This window comes from Malus sylvestris, chromosome 15, assembly GCF_916048215.2.
Source record: "Malus sylvestris chromosome 15, drMalSylv7.2, whole genome shotgun sequence".
NCBI lineage: Eukaryota > Viridiplantae > Streptophyta > Magnoliopsida > Rosales > Rosaceae > Malus > Malus sylvestris.
In genome coordinates, this window is record NC_062274.1 from 52887974 (window position 1) to 52904871 (window position 16898).

The following is a 16898-nucleotide window of genomic DNA, read 5'->3' on the forward strand; positions in this document are numbered from 1 at the left end:
TGGATTGGATTTTTTGGGGTTTAGGGTTCTGTCGACGATGGAGAAGGGGTGGGGAAAATGAAGAATTTTTTTTTATTCTGATTAAATTATTATTTTTAAATGCATAGAAATTTTTTGGGTTAAACTCTGTTTACTGCCTCATGTTTCGTGGTTTTCAACATTTAGTACATCAAGTTTTTTTCGTCTTAGAGTCATACCGAAAGTGTTAATTTTGGGACAGTCTTATACATATGTTAGTCAAACTATTAATTATCTTGTTAAGTGATGATGTGGCGCCCATGTGGACAATGACTGGGCACCACGTGTCATTAAAAATATTAAAATAAATAAATACACAATAAACCCATCCCTCCCCCCCTAGAAGAAGAAGGAAAAAAAAAATCTGCAATCCAAAAGAAGAAGAAGAAGAAAAAAAAAACAAGAATATGCAACTTAGAAGAAGAAGAAGAAAAAGGAAGATGAAGAAAAAAAAATAGAAAAACCGAATCTGCAACCCAAAAGAAGAAGAATAAGGGATAGGTTTGGTGGGTTCATGCATAAAAGAGAAGGGAGGGAGCGAGGGACGGATGGATGGGAGATGTAGAAGACAAACCCTCAACTGGGACGAAATAAATAAATAACCTCTCGAAGACTCTCATTCCAAACCCACTTCACCCTGTTTTATACATTTCAGATCAAAACCCAATTTCCTAATTCGAATCAACCCACGTAGTCATCTTCTTCTTCACCCAGATCAGCCATTTATGCCACAAAATCTTCTTCGCCATCAACAACTCAACCACCATCTTCATCCTTCTTCCTCTCCTCCGAACCTAACTCCCTCAAACTACCCATTTTCCAATTCCTCCCTTGTCGTCCCCCAACCCAACAAAAACTCCAACTCCCACAAGCTTCTCGACCTTGTTATAACCATTGTGTTATCCATCATCTCGTGATGGTCATCGACACATTATTCCTCTATTGTCACAGACGGAATAACAGCCGTAACTTCCCCAACGAGGATGAGGACGAGAAGTCGTGTATTAGATTCAAGCACATCAGTCTGTTCCATATGCCCAATTTCAGCCACTCATTTAGCGGGACCCACAAGCTTCTAAACTCAGCCATGAAGGCTGCACAATTGAAGCAGTCGGGTTAGAGTAGACCTGTGAGTGTGTTGTTGCATGGGGGAGATATTTTGATTTTTAGGAGTTTTAATTTTGCAAGGAAAGAATGAGGAATTGACGGTGTGGATGTTGCCCAGCTTCTTCACTTCACCATGGTTGACTGGATCCGAATTGGAACATGAGAAGGAACCGATGGGATTCTTTTAGGTGGAAAATTAGGGTTCGAAAAGGGCTGCTTCAATGGTGGGGGGTGGGTATCAGGGAAGGGGAATATGGGGTTGCCGGCGCAGGGGGGACGAACTGGGTTTGGGCTGCTTTTTTTTTTTATTCTTCTTCTTCTTCTTCTTCTTATTCTGGGTTACATATTTGGTTTTTTTTTTCTTTTTTCTTCTTCTTCCTCCTCATCCTTCTTCTTCTTCTGGGTTGCAGATTCGAAGGGATGGATTTTTTTTTAACTTTTATTTAATTAATTATTTTAATATTTTTAATGACACATGGCGCCCAGTCATTGTCCATATGGGCGTCACATCATCACTTAACGAGATAATTAATAGTTTGACTAACGAATGTATGAGACTGTCCTAAAATTAACACTTTAGGTATGACTCTAGTACGAAAAAAAACTTGATATACTAAATGTTGAAAACCACGAAAGTAAACAGAGTTTAACCCAAATTTTTTTGTCAAGTGGCACAAATTTGGCAACCACGTCAGCACAAATATGGATCTCATATTTCCACGTCATCACTTAATGGTTTACTTAACGGATGTATGAAATTGAAATAAAATGATAAAAAAATGTATGAAATTAAAATATTTTAAAGATGTTATAAGGATTTGAAATCGATTTCAAACTTAAGGGAGTAAAATGTAATTTACCAATAGAAAAAATATGAATTTTAGCCCAAATTACCCTTTAACTCTCCCCAGCCTGTTGAATTTGAATACCCTCAAATGGGCTCATTTTTGCTCAATTAGACGGCCCAACAGTATCAATACACTTCTCGCTCTCTATCGCAACAACTCTCTATCTCTGTCTCTCTCTCCCCCACCTTCATCTCGCGGAAACTGAAAAATTCTCCGCGCTGTACCCGTTTTTCAAAAGTTTCTCCACGAAACGTAGAAAAAAACCACAGCGAAACGTTTTCTTCTTCAACTAATCAGCTTTCTGCACTGGTACAGTATCTTTCTCTCCCTCTTTCGAATAAAGTTTGAATTTTTATTAGTTCCTTGGGTGTTGAGGAATCTAGGGTTTTCTGCAATTGTTTGGTCTACTTGTTTTTAGGGTTTTGTGTTGCTTTGATTGAATTTGGGGTTAGAGAGTTGCTGGAAAAAAAAAGAACAATTATTTGTTTGGGTTGTTTGGTAATGCTTTAGAATCTGTTTAAATTCGAGACGTTTAACATCAACATTGAAGTTTCTAATTGACCGAATAGTTGAAAGTTTTTATATTTTGGTTTCCCCAATTGCAACTTAATTTCTTGGTTTTTTTTTATTATTAATTTTTGCTTAAAAAGGTGAACTTGTATGAAATTATGACTTAATCGTTATAGCTTATGTGGAATGAATTGGAAATTCTGTGGTATGTGCAGTGTGGAGCAGGGATAGTTTACTTTTTGGTTAGGAAATGAAGCGGAAGCGAAAGAACAAGAAAGGAAAGCCCAAAGGGTCTGTGGGGGGAGGAAATGAGGCGGTTTCAAGTGGGGCTATCGTAGATTTGGAGGATGGTACAAATATGGATGAAGACGGTAATTACGATAATAAGTATGAGTCTGGAATGGAAGTTGATACCCCTTCGTCTTCTGGAACTGATCAGCATATCAATCTTGCCAATATTAATCCTGATGGTTCAATTGATAGGGGGGTTGGGAAATCAGTGGGAAGAGTTAAAGTGAAGCTTAAGACTTCGAGAACAATGGATTCTCAGCCTACTTCATCAGATGCATACACACAAAGTGATACAGATAAAAGTGGCCAACAAGTTGGTTTGGAAAGACAAGGTCTGGTTTCTGAGAAAATGGAGGATAGTGCCAATTCATTGCATGAAGTAAACGTTGGTGCTTCTGTGAACGCATCGAAGAAAACTGGGGGTATAAAGATTAAGTCGTCAAAGGTGTTGGGGTCTAGTGTCAACCACAGTACTGATCCTGTTTCTGCACGGACTAAGAGTCCACATAAAAGAGAATCAAAGATGGCTGACCAAAGTTCTCGATACAATAAGCAAGAATTAGATACTGCACTGACGGTATGTTGAGAATTATGAAATAGATCGTATTTCTTTTGGGTCATGTAAACCTTTAATTTAGTGTCATCTGTTTCTGTTTCAAGTGTGCTTTTGTGTACGTACTTATATTTGTCTTCACTTATCACGTACACAGATAATAAAGAAGGTGATGAAAATGGATGCTTCTGAACCCTTTAATGTCCCTGTGAATCCTGAAGCTTTGGGAATACCTGTAAGTTTGATTGTCGTTTGTGCTCAATGTACATGCATGTTTTGGTCTTCAGAGCTAGAAGGTGAAAAATGCAAAGCATTAAGGGGAAAGGTGAAAAATCCTCAATAACACTCCTACAGTCCCTAAAAGAGAGAACTTCTGAAAATTCCTTGATAGGCAGTTTAAACTGAAGCTCACATTGTTACAAAATACATTATTCTCCTTAAATTACTAAATCCTATGAAGCACGGATACATTGGTCACCCATGTTTACAGAAACAAAGGAAACAGCTGCTCATGGTGCGTTGAATACCCATGTTTTTCACAAAGTATGCACTAATGAGAAGAGAAAAAAATTTGGTTGCTTTCAACAAATCTTATGTTAAATTGTTAATTTTTAGGAACTGTATCTCTTCTCTTCTATCAGGCATGTTCGTTTTCCATGAAGTAGGCATTGTAAGCTTGTTCTGGTTTTTTATTCCTTTTAATTTTTGGGATATTGAGGGCTTTTCAGAGGGTTGTGTCACCAGATTCTGTTTCCTTGGCTGGATGCTACCTTATATTTGTTATGCCTGAGGCTTGATTCATTTGTATAGCCCATTGTTTTGCGTATGTGCTTTTTAATGGGATGTGATACAAGTGGGCCTGATGAGTTGGTCTTCAGAGCTAGAATCACGAAGTGATTTTATATGGATGTTTTCAAAGTGTAACCATGCTCCCTAATGTGCAAAGCATATGCATACTGAAAAGTCAGTTGATTTGATTTGACTTTGCTCTCGATTATTTGCTTGACTTCTATGTGCCTCAATTGGATGATGACAAGACCCCTACAAGTTCACGTTGTGACTCAAGTCCATCAAAAGTGCTTAGTTTCGAGGAACTATATTGATAAGATTATTGAATAGTTTATTTATCTTTGTTGCATGCGACTCTTGTCAGATACACATTGCACGCGGATTTGAGCTTGAACAATGCCTTTTCTTTTTTCTTGGTAGTTTTTTTTGTATGCTCCATTTCATCTCTTTGAGTTTTGATTTCGAATGTTATGCTATGAATGCTGCATCATACCCATTTTCTTTTCTTCATGCTTTTATTAATGGCATTGTGTTTTGTTTTGTGGGCGTGGGGTTTGTCTGGAATCAGGATTATTTTGATGTGATAGATACACCAATGGATTTTGGAACAATATGCAACAATCTTGAACAGGGTGGCAAGTATAATAATTCCGAGGATGTTTTCAGAGATGTTGAATACATTTGGAACAATTGTTATAAGTATAACAGTAAAGGTGACTACATTTTGGATCTTATGAGGCGGGTGAAAAAGAATTTCACTAAGTATTGGACTGCAGCCGGGTTGTATAATGGACAACCAAGAGGAACTAATGGTGAGGGTTTTACAGTTTTGCCTTTTCCCTTTGTTGATACTTTTTAATCTTCTTTTTCTGTCCTGAACTCGACAACCAACCTCCTTTTGGATGCTAATACCGTAGCCTTCTCTGGGAATTTACCTATTACCTACCCATATATTATTGCAAGATTACCAGAGTCATTGACCCCGGAAGTAATAAAGAACTACAAGATGCACTTAAAGGCAATGGTTGTGAAACCTTATTGAAAGAAGAGGATGTAAATAATGACTGCTCGTCGATTGGATATATGTGATATGACACTAATTGTAGGTTCATGTTTTGAACTGTAGTTTTTGAAAAGAATAATGTAAGAATTGAACGTAATGTTTGCTGAAATGCCAAAGTATTTTATGCTGGATCTGAGAATTTATTAAAAATTAAGCAAATAGTTTGCTCTGAAAGTTTATATGTAGTTGATGGGTTTCTCTGCTTGTAATATGTAAAGTTATGCTCAGCTATTGACTCTGCTTCGGGTGGCTTCTCTGGTTGGTTTAGATTTTTGGAGTCCCTAGTGTCCATGTTTATGACAGCTACCTGAGTTTTGTTAATTATCTTCATGCTAGGTGTTGAAAGCCCTCAAGAGATAATGGCTCCATCTGATCAGGGAAAAGTACATGTTAAAGGTGGCCAATCAAAGCAGAAAACACGAAAAGGTCATGGGTATGTCTTTGCATTTAATCTGTGTTTTGTTCCTTGAAACTATCAATCAATATGATGTGCAGATTGTTCTGAGTGTAGTAATTTCGAGAAACTTCCTTTTAAGGTTTAGGGTTTGCACCTTCCTTACCAATATATGTAATTACACGTAAATGCTTTTTTTTTTTTTTGGACAAGCAACAATACAGCGATTTATTAATAGGAACCAAAAATTACAAGAGGATTTATTAATGGCTTTTACACCAGCGAGCAATAGCCATTACAGTTGTTGGGCAGTAGGTTCTAAAGCTCATACCAGCATATATATGTCATAGTATAACTAACTAACTATGAGTCCCTTCTTAGCAGATAACTGGGCAAGGCTATAAAGCCGTGGTAAAAGGCTTTTCCCTTGCTACTTTGGATTACACTGTTACACTAGTATTATGCAAAGGGATGTTTTATTTCCTGATGCTTACAACATCTGCTTTCTCATTCACCGTATTTATTTCGTGTCTCATTTTCTTATGGTCAATAAACAATGTTTTTTTTTTCTGTGCTGAGGAGCTTAGGTATGCCTTATATAATTTTCTGGTTCCATGTAATTCCGTTCATTTATTGCATTCTCAAAACCATGATGTTTTAATCAATTTGACATGTTTCTTGAGGTGGAGGGAATTTTTGGGTTCTGGGAAATTGTTATAGCGTATGCCTGGGTAAAGGCATGTTTCATATGATACATGTGAGTCAAAGTCAACAAAAACTGTCGTAGTTGCTTTTTCTTATAAATTGTGTATGCAGGTACTGTATTCAAGATTGTTGTAGTATAGTAATTTTTATTCCTTTAATTTTTTGTAATGTTAACATTTAGAAGTGAACATCACATCCCACAGTTCTCCCCATGCAATGAACACACAAACACAGATAAATTGCATGTAGTGTTGCAACTTCAAAATGATATTCAATTTGATCTCTAACTTTTATAGCGCGATACTAGAAAAAGGTTTTCTTATGTTTTGAGATTTCTTCCATTTTCAGAAGGCATCATAAAGCGGATTGCTTATGTGCTATCTGTGTTCTAAAGCGCCGTAGAAGGGAGCGTGAGGAGAATGATCAAATTGCAAAGGGCCGTGGAGCTAGTGATAATAGTCTTGCTCAAGAACTCAAGCAAGAGGTAAATTGGAAGTTTTAGCCAATGGATCCATTCAGAAAATGATTATTAAAGTGGGTTTTCCCTTTGAATTCCTGCAATCAGATGCATTGCTAAGTATGTAATTAAGTAAATTAGTAAATACATAAAAACTATATGAGGAATTTTAAGAGATGTCATCAACAACAACAACAACAACAAAGCCTTTTCCCACTAAGTGGGGTCGGCTATATGAATCCTAGAACGCCATTGCGCTCGGTTTTGTGTCATGTCCTCCGTTAGATTCAAAATCAAGTCTTTTCTTAGGGTCTCTTCCAAAGTTTTCCTAGGTCTTCCTCTACCCCTTCGGCCATGAACCTCTGTCCCGTAGTCACATTTTCGAACCGGAGCGTCAGTAGGCCTTCTTTGCACATGTCCAAACCTCGGATATCCTCATTCCTAATCTTATCATTTCTCGTGTGCCCATACATCCCACGAAGCATCCTCATCTCCGCTACACCCATTTTGTGTACGTGTTGATGCTTCACCGCCCAACATTTTGTGCCATACAACATCGCTGGCCTTATTGCTGTCCTATAAAATTTTCCCTTGAGCTTCAGTGGCCTACGACGGTCACACAACACGCCGGATGCACTCTTACACTTCATCCATCCAGCTTGTATTCTATGGTTGAGATCTCCATCTAATTCTCCGTTCTCTTGCGAGATAGATCCTAGGTAGCGAAAACGGTCACTTTTTGTGATCTTCGCTAGATTGCTCCGGTCATTAGTGTGGATAAGTATATAAATGGATAGAGATAGGAAAGCAAACACAAGATGTACGTGGTTCATCCAGATTGGCTACGTCCACGGAATAGAGGAGTTCTCATTAATTGTGAAGGGTTTACACAAGTACATAGGTTCAAGCTCTCCTTTAGTGAGTACAAGTGAATGATTTAGTACAAATGACATTAGGAAATATTGTGGAAGAATGATCTCGTAACCACGAAACTTCTAAGTACTGGAGTGTGGTATCGTCTTGACTTTCCTTATCTGTCTCATAGGTAGATGTGGCATCTTCTCTGGAAGTACTCTTCCTCCATCCAGGGGTGGTATCTGTAACTGGTGGAGATGCACAAGGTAATGTATCAATGTCACTTGAAGCTTACTTGTAGTTTCAGGCTTGGTCAAGCGCGATACAAACCATGTAGTAGGAGTCCCCCAAGTCGCCGAGCTAGGGGATCTGCTGAAAGAGGTGACAGACAAGGTAAGCAATCAGAGCTCCGGCTGATTGTTCACATTCTCCCTATCTTGCAGGCAGCATGAAGGATAAAGAGAAGAAAAATGAGAAGAGATGATATGGGATACTTTTGCTTTTGAAGAAGTAACTTTCCACAGGCTTATTCTTGAACTGGGCTGGAGGGTTTTCTGGTTTCCTCCAGAGATAAGGCCGACTGAAGAATTTGAGGGTCAAAACAAGTCCATCAAATCTAGAGTACGTTCGACCCTGCTGATATGGGATACTTTTGCTTTTGACAGAGTAATGGATGTATCGGCACGTGTGTTGTTACGCTTGTCTCCACATGCTTCCTTGTATCCTTCTCACTTGCCCTATCTGTTCCTCAGGCAGATGCGGGATCTTCCCTGGAAGCATAAGGTGTTGAAGATGAGTACTCGAGAGCAATGCCAGGTAAGTAATCAGGTAAAGGGTTCCAGGCAGTCAGTTCCTGGCTGGAAGCTTGATTCCAAGTGCCGACTGATTGCTCTCATTCTCCTTGTCTTGCAGGTAAGAACAAGGCCAAAGGAAAAGACAGGGAAAAAGCATGATATGGGATACTCTTGCTTTTAACCCTGATGATATGAGATATTCTTGCTCTAGTATAGCTTGTTTACAGAGGTATTATCGGGGGGAAAGAAAGCTGAATATTTCGAAAGGTTTCGTTGGGAGTGCCCTCTCAGATAAGAGGAAGGGTTGAGCATTTTTGCAGGTCTGCCTGTCCGTTGGGGATGGAGGTCGACATATATAGGAGTCTCCCTAACATCAAGTAATAATGCTATTCCTTTACCTTGCTTGGTCATAGCACGGTAGTGGGAGCTGCCAGCTTCACAAGTTTTAACTCTGTCAGAGCACTTTGAAAAAGTGGTCTGTGGTATCTGGAAAGCTGATGTTGCGTGTGAAGATTACAGACAAGCTTTATCCAAGGAGATCCAGCTCTTGAAGTTGGGAAAGTGGTGCCTCTTCGATTTTCGAACAAGCAATCCTGTCGGGGATCTGGCTCTCGAGATTCGGAGAACGATGCCTCTTCGATTTTTGAGAAAGCAATCCTACTGGGGGTCTGGCTTTCGAGATTCGGAGAGCGGTGTCTTCGATTTTTGAGAAAGTAATCATGTTGGGAGTCTGGCTCTCGAGATTCGGAGGGCGGTGCCTCTTCGATTTTGGAGCAAACAATCTTGTTGGGAGTGTTTTCTCGAATGTGAGTAAAGGTTGGGCATGTTTGCTAGTCTACCTTGCCACGAAGCACAGAGGTTGACACACAGGGACTTTCCAATTATCCAGCAGTGGTACTGTTCCTTTACCCTCTCTTCGATTTTTGAGAAAGTAATCATGTTAGGAGTCTGGCTCTCGAGATTCGGAGGGCGGTGCCTCTTCGATTTTGGAGCAAGCAATCTTGTTGGGAATGTTTTCTCGAATGTGAGTAAATGTTGGGCATGTTTGCTAGTCTACCTTGCCACGAAGCACAGAGGTTGACACACAGGGACTTTCCAATTATCCAGCCGTGGTACTGTTCCTTTACCCTCTCTTCAATTTTTGAGAAAGTAATCATGTTGGGAGTCTGGCTCTCGAGATTCGAAGGGCGGTGCCTCTTCGATTTTGGAGCAAGCAATCTTGTTGGGAGTGTTTTCTCGAATGTGAGTAAAGGTTGGGCATGTTTGTTAGTCTACCTTGCCACGAAGCACAGAGGTTGACACACCGGGACTTTCCAATTATCCAGCAGTGGTACTGTTCCTTTAACCTTGTGGGTAATAATATGGTAGCTAGACCTTCAAAATTTATGTGTCTAAACTTTGTTAGTGTTTTTTCTTTGCTAATCTTTTACCCTTCTTGGTCAGAGCGATGTAGTGGGAGCTGCAAGCTTCACGTGTCTCAACTTTGTCAGAGAACTTTGGCAAAGTTATATGTGGTACCCATGAGCTACTGTTGCGTGTGGGAAGTGGGTGATTGAACAGTACGATTCATGTGCTTTCTACTTCGCCAGAAATCTTCGACAGAATGCCCATAAATTCCACAAAGCTGAGTGTGCGTGTGACAGGTGCTGACAGGGCTGGAAAAGTAGGTGCCTCTTCGATTTCTGAGATCGGCCCTCGTGGTCTCTGAGCAGCCCAACTTTTGAGAAAGCAAGCCTCTTCGATTTCTGAGATCGGTCTTCGTGGTCTTTGAGCAGCCCAGCTTTTGAGAAAGCAAACGCCTCTTCGATTTCTGAGATCGACCCTCGTGGTCTCTGAGCAGCCCAGCTTTTGAGAAAGCAAACGCCTCTTCGATTTCTGAAGCTTCATCGAGTGCAGATTTTTATAGGGGCAGACATTAAGTTCCAAAGCATACTTGAATATCCACCAGTAGAAGCTCCATTCTTGCACTTCTAAGATCTTGATTTGTCCGACCTCTTCTCTCTTCAACACCTTTGAAAATGTCTGGCCCCTCCGACCGTCGTTTTGACTTGAACCTTGTTGAAGAGGCAGCCCCGCCTTCTCCAGACAACATATGGCGCCCATCCTTCGTCTCCCCTACTGGTCCTCTTACCGTTGGGGATTCCGTGATGAAGAATGATATGATCGCTGCGGTAGTGGCCAGAAACCTTCTCACTCCCAAAGATAACAGACTACTTTCCAAACGGTCTGATGAGTTGGCTGTTAAGGATTCTCTGGCTCTTAGTGTTCAGTGTGCAGGTTCTGTGTCTAATATGGCCCAACGCCTATTTGCTCGAACCCGCCAAGTTGAATCATTGGCGGCTGAAGTGATGAGTCTCAAACAGGAGATTAGAGGGCTCAAGCATGAGAATAAACAGTTGCACCGGCTCGCACATGACTATGCTACAAACATGAAGAGGAAGCTTGACCAGATGAAGGAATCTGATGGTCAGGTTTTACTTGATCATCAGAGATTTGTGGGTTTGTTCCAAAGGCATTTATTGCCTTCGTCTTCTGGGGCTGTACCGCGTAATGAAGCTCCAAATGATCAACCTCTGATGCCTCTTCCTTCTAGGGTTCTGTCCAGTACTGAAGCTCCGAATGATCCCCCTCCGGTGCCTTCTCTTTCTGGGGCTCTACCGACTGCTGAGACTTCTCCTAAGCAACCTTTGTGAAGGCTCCCTCTTGTTTGTTTATTTTGACTCAAGTATATGTACATATTTGTAACTTATCGGGGATATCAATAAATAAGTTTTCCTTCATTTCAACGTATTGTGTTAAATACACCAAAGCCTTCTTCGCTAAGTTCTTTGAATTTTTTTTTGTTGAAGCTTGTATGTTGAAGCTTTGTGAGTGGAGCATGTAGGTTGAGGTAGTGTTCCCTTAATTTCCCGAGTGAGGAAAACTTCTCGGTTGGAGACTTGGAAAATCCAAGTCACTGAGTGGGATCGGCTATATGAATCTTAGAACGCCATTGTGTTCTGTCCTGTGTCATGTCCTCCGTTAGATCCAAGTATTCTAAGTCTTTTCTTATGGTCTCTTCCAAAGTTTTCCTAGGTCTTCCTCTACCCCTTCGGCCCTGAACCTCTGTCCCATAGTCGCATCTTCTAATCGGAGCGTCAGTAGGCCTTCTTTGCACATGTCCAAACCACCGTAACCGATTTTCTCTCATCTTTCCTTCAATTTCGACTACTCCTACTTTACCCCGGATATCCTCATTCCTAATCTTATCCTTTCTCGTGTGCCCACACATCCAACGAAGCATCCTCATCTCCGCTACACCCATTTTGTGTACGTGTTGATGCTTCACCGCCCAACATTCTGTGCCATACAGCATCGCCGGCCTTATTGCCGTCCTATAAAATTTTCCCTTGAGCTTCAGTGGCATACGGCGGTCACACAACACGCCGGATGCACTCTTCCACTTCATCCATCCAGGTTGTATTCTATGGTTGAGATCTCCATCTAATTCTCCGTTCTTTTGCAAGATAGATCCTAGGTAACGAAAACGGTCGCTCTTTGGTATTTCTTGATCTCCGATCCTCACCCCTAACTCGTTTTGACCTCCATTTGCACTGAACTTGCACTCCATATATTCTGTCTTTGATCGGCTTAGGCGAAGACCTTTAGATTCCAACACTTCTCTTCAAAGGTTAAGCTTTGCATTTACCCCTTCCTGAGTTTCATCTATCAACACTATATCGTCTGCGAAAAGCATACACCAAGGAATATCATCTTGAATATGTCCTGTTAACTCATCCATTACCAACGCAAAAAGGTAAGGACTTAAGGATGAGCCTTGATGTAATCCTACAGTTATGGGGAAGCTTTCGGTTTGTCCTTCATGAGTTCTTACGGCAGTCTTTGCTCCTTCATACATATCCTGTATAGCTTGGATATATGCTACTCGTACTCCTTTCTTCTCTAAAATCCTCCAAAGAATGTCTCTTGGGACCCTATCATACGCTTTTTCCAAATCTATAAAGACCATGTGTAAATCCTTTTTCCCATCTCTATATCTTTCCATCAATCTTTGTAAGAGATAGATTGCCTCCATGGTTGAGCGCCCTGGCATGAACCCGAATTGGTTGTCCGAAACCCGTGTCTCTTGCCTCAATCTATGCTCAATGACTCTCTCCTAGAGCTTCATTGTATGACTCATTAGCTTAATACCCCTATAGTTCATGCAATTTTGTACATCGCCCTTATTCTTGTAGATAGGCACCAAAGTGCTCGTTCGCCACTCATTTGGCATCTTCTTCGTTTTCAAAATCCTATTGAAAAGGTCAGTGAGCCATGTTATACCTGTCTCTCCCAAAACTTTCCACACTTCGATTGGTATATTGTCTGGGCCTACTGCTTTTCTATGCTTCATCTTCTTCAAAGCTACAACCACTTCTTCCTTCCGGATTCTACGATAAAAAGAGTAGTTTCTACACTCTTCTGAGTTACTCAACTCCCCTAAAGAAGCATTCCTTTCATGTCCTTCATTGAAAAGATTATGAAAATAACCTTTCCATCTGTCTTTAACTGCGTTCTCTGTAGCAAGAACCTTTCCATCCTCATCCTTGATGCACCTCACTTGGTTTAGGTCCCTTGTCTTCTTTTCCCTTGCTCTAGCTAGTTTATAGATATCCAACTCTCCTTCTTTGGTATCTAGTCGCTTATACATATCGTCATAAGCCGCTAACTTAGCTTCTCTCACAGCTTTCTTCGCCTCTTGCTTCGCTTTTCTATACCTTTCACCATTTTCATCGGTCCTATCCTTGTATAAGGCTTTACAACATTCCTTCTTAGCCTTCACCTTTGTTTGTACCTCCTCACTCCACCACCAAGATTCCTTTTGGTGTGGGGCGAAGCCCTTGGACTCTCCTAATACCTCTTTTGCTACTTTTCGGATACAACTAGCCATGGAATCCCACATTTGGTTAGCTTCCCCCTCTCTATCCCACACACACTGGGTGATTACTTTCTCTTTGAAAATGGCTTGTTTTTCTTCTTTTAGATTCCACCATCTAGTCCTTGGGCACTTCCAAGTCTTGTTCTTTTTTCTCACTCGTTTGATATGTACATCCATCACCAACAAGCGATGTTGATTAGCCACGCTCTCTCCTGGTATAACTTTGCAATCCTTACAAGTTATACGATCCCCTTTCCTCATTAGAAGAAAATCTATTTGTGTTTTTGAAGACCCACTCTTGTAGGTGATCACATGTTCTTCTCTCTTCTTAAAGAAGGTGTTGGCTAAGAAGAGATCATATGCCATTGCAAAATCCAAGATAGCTTCCCCATCCTCGTTTCTCTCCCCAAAACCATGGCCACCATGAAAACCTCCATAGTTGCCTATCTCCCTGCCCACGTGTCCATTTAAATCTCCTCCTATAAATAACTTCTCCGTCTGAGCAATTCCTTAGACCAAGTCTCCAAGGTCTTCCCAAAATTTCTCTTTCGAACTCGTATCCAACCCTACTTGGGGTGCGTACGCACTAATCACATTGATAAGTTCTTGTCCTATTACAATCTTGATTGCCATGATTCTATCTCCTACCCTCTTGACATCTACAACATCTTGTGTCAAGGTCTTGTCCACGATGATGCCAACACCGTTTCTCGTTCTATTTGTGCCCGAATACCATAGTTTAAACCCTGAGTTTTCTAGATCCTTTGCCTTACACCCAACCCACTTAGTTTCTTGTAGGCACATAATATTTATCCTTCTCCTCACCATAACTTCTACTACTTCCATAGATTTTCCCGTCAAGGTTCCTATATTCCACGTTCCTAAACGCATTTTGCTCTCTTGAACTCTACCCTTCTGTCCTAGCTTCTTCACCCTTCCCCGTCTAATAGGATCAAAGTACTTCTTTTGTGTGTCCCGTGTAAAGTTGATAGGAGCATATGCTCCCAAACAACTTTGAGTGGAGTCGTTCGAAAAGAAGTTTCTATAGCCCCCTTGCTCATTTAACACTGCATCCGGGTGCCGATGGAGATACAGCGACCCTTGCTCACTTATCACTGTGCTCGGGCCACACAGCGCGCCACTTACGGGTGACGCCCTAGCTTTAGCGCGATTTCGTTCTGGATTCATTTTCATAAGGATTCGACGTGATCATGGAGTGCCGGCTGTCGACTACCTGACGCCCTCCCCCTCCTCCTTTATCCGGGCTTGGGACCGGCAATGTAAAATAAACTTACACGGCGGAGTTTTTTAAGAGATGTCATGAACTAGTAAAATCTTTGCTAATTCACCATTAGCTCTTTATTTCACATATAAAAATTTAAATTGCAATTTTCATTCAGTGTTTATTTTTACAGATCTGATCTGCTCTTTGGAGGGTGTTTTCATTTGTATACAAGTATTGAAATTAGGAAGAGTAACAGGAATTCGAAATTGGAATTTTCTTAACTGTAATTTTTCATGAGAATAGTAGTATAACCAGTTGATTTAATATTGATTGGAGCATCTTGTGCCATACACAAATGAATATTAAGAGATAGAGAAGCAACTATTGGCTTTTTTTTTTTCATGCTTAGGGAGTATTTCTAGGAGGACGAGCGCATTGATATTTGAGTATTGTCTTTTTGCCTTTCCTTTAAAGGCTTGTTGCATACTGTAAGTGCAGGGTGAACCCATAGCTAGTTTGTGGGTTTTTTTTTCCTTCTTTTGTCATTGGTTTGAACCCAGTTTCAGAAACTTAACTAACCTTGAAGTTGTTGAGTTCTCTAGTTCTCTCTTTTATTGAAAACGTCTCATCACAGCCACATGACCAAAATGATTAGACAGAAGGGTATGGAAATTTGAGTTTGTTAGCTTTTTGTGTAAATTTTACATTAGTCAATTGGTTGGTAACCTGCCTCTTCCTACTTGGAGTCCATCCCTGATGATTTATTAGGCTAAAGTACTATGTGATGTGCAAGTTTTAGCATGGATGGCTCAAGGGACAGTGGATACCTGTGACCTATTGAAAAGAAGAGGCCTAATATTAGCTCATCACCTTTTTGGTGCATTTCGATAGAGCTGTAAACGTTGATCGTCATTTTTCTTAATTTTCCCATTGCCTTGGGGTTGTAGTGTGCGTTATTTTGAAAGCAAGGTGTTGTGTGATTACCCCTTAATACGTATCTCCCATCACCAATAATTATACTTTGAGGTTTTACATTATAAAGGACTGCCTTGGACAGTAACCTTTTACTTGTGAAAAGAGACATTTGATAGTTAAATTGCAAACTTGGTTGATGTAAGTTCTTATTATCTATTATTGATTTATTTATTTTCATTATTGCTACTGCTGCTGGTGGTAATACTACTATTATTATTAGATGATTATTAATTTATTACTTTTGAATCATCTCTCTTTAGGAATCTTCACTTGCGGAAAGTCCGGGTGGGAATTCATCTTCGGATATGGATGGATCATTGGAACCCAATGCAGATGTGGAGGTAGAAGAAAAAGGAGAGGATGTGAAAATGGGGGTACCCAAGCAGCAGTATGGTCCTTCAGGGGAGAAGCACGAGGAGGAGGATGATGATGATGAGGGGAATGAGGAAGAAGATAGTGACACAGAGATGAAAGATGAGGATAATGGTGAAGCACTAGAGCAGTTTGAGAAATCAAGAGAAGAGCCTAATAAACAATTGCAACCAATAACAGCAGAGGTTTCCGCAGGAGTCCAAACAGATGCAAACAAAGATAATACATCGATGCAGCAGGAGGAAGGACTTGTAGCAGATAAACAACCTAAGGTATAATATTTTGCTTTCTTTGGCATCACCCATGTTTGAAAAATCTTTTCGTAAATAGCATCCGGATATTACAGAACCCTCACCTGTCTTCATACCAATAGAAAGTAGATACACTTCAAATTATTATTTATCTTCTTACTTAAGTAGGCAACTGGATATATCAGGAGATATAATGGTTGGCGTCCTGGTTGAACATATATTTAACAACAATGCAAAAGAATTTCTCTATCAAGTAACAGAATCGAGGTCACAATGGATACACATTGTTTTCTTTTCTGTATTTGTTTTAACTGTCTTTATGTCTAAACTGCAAAAGGAGCACGTTTTAATCTTTATATATTTATAAGGTTTGAAATTTGCATTTGAAACTTTATTCAATTTCGAAGGTGCATCTGAAAATTACTCACTCATTGGCCTAATTCAGTCGCAGGAATCGCAAGAAAGGAGGCATAAGAAAGTTACAGCATATGAAAGTCTGCAATTTGAGAATCCCATGCTTTTGGATCTATGTGGGACTCTCTTCCCTAACAATAGTAAGTCTATCTGGAGTGGACCCCATTCGCTGGTTCAACATCGCAGTTCTCGTACCAGTTCCATTCATGCAGCTATTAACATGCTCATGAAGTAGGTCCTATCTTTTGGGCATATGAGGTAACTGAACATATCTCGGTACATGCATGCTTGTGTAATCCAGTGTTTAGATGTTACTGATGCATAATGGAAAATCGAGCAATAGGATGGAAACTCAGCTA

General features: G+C 40.3%; 1 pseudogene; it reads left to right on the plus strand.

Moving 5' to 3' along the window:
- Positions 1-2111: 2111 nt before the first annotated feature.
- LOC126603205 (uncharacterized) lies at positions 2112-16758 on the plus strand (annotated as a pseudogene).
- Positions 16759-16898: the final 140 nt, after the last annotated feature.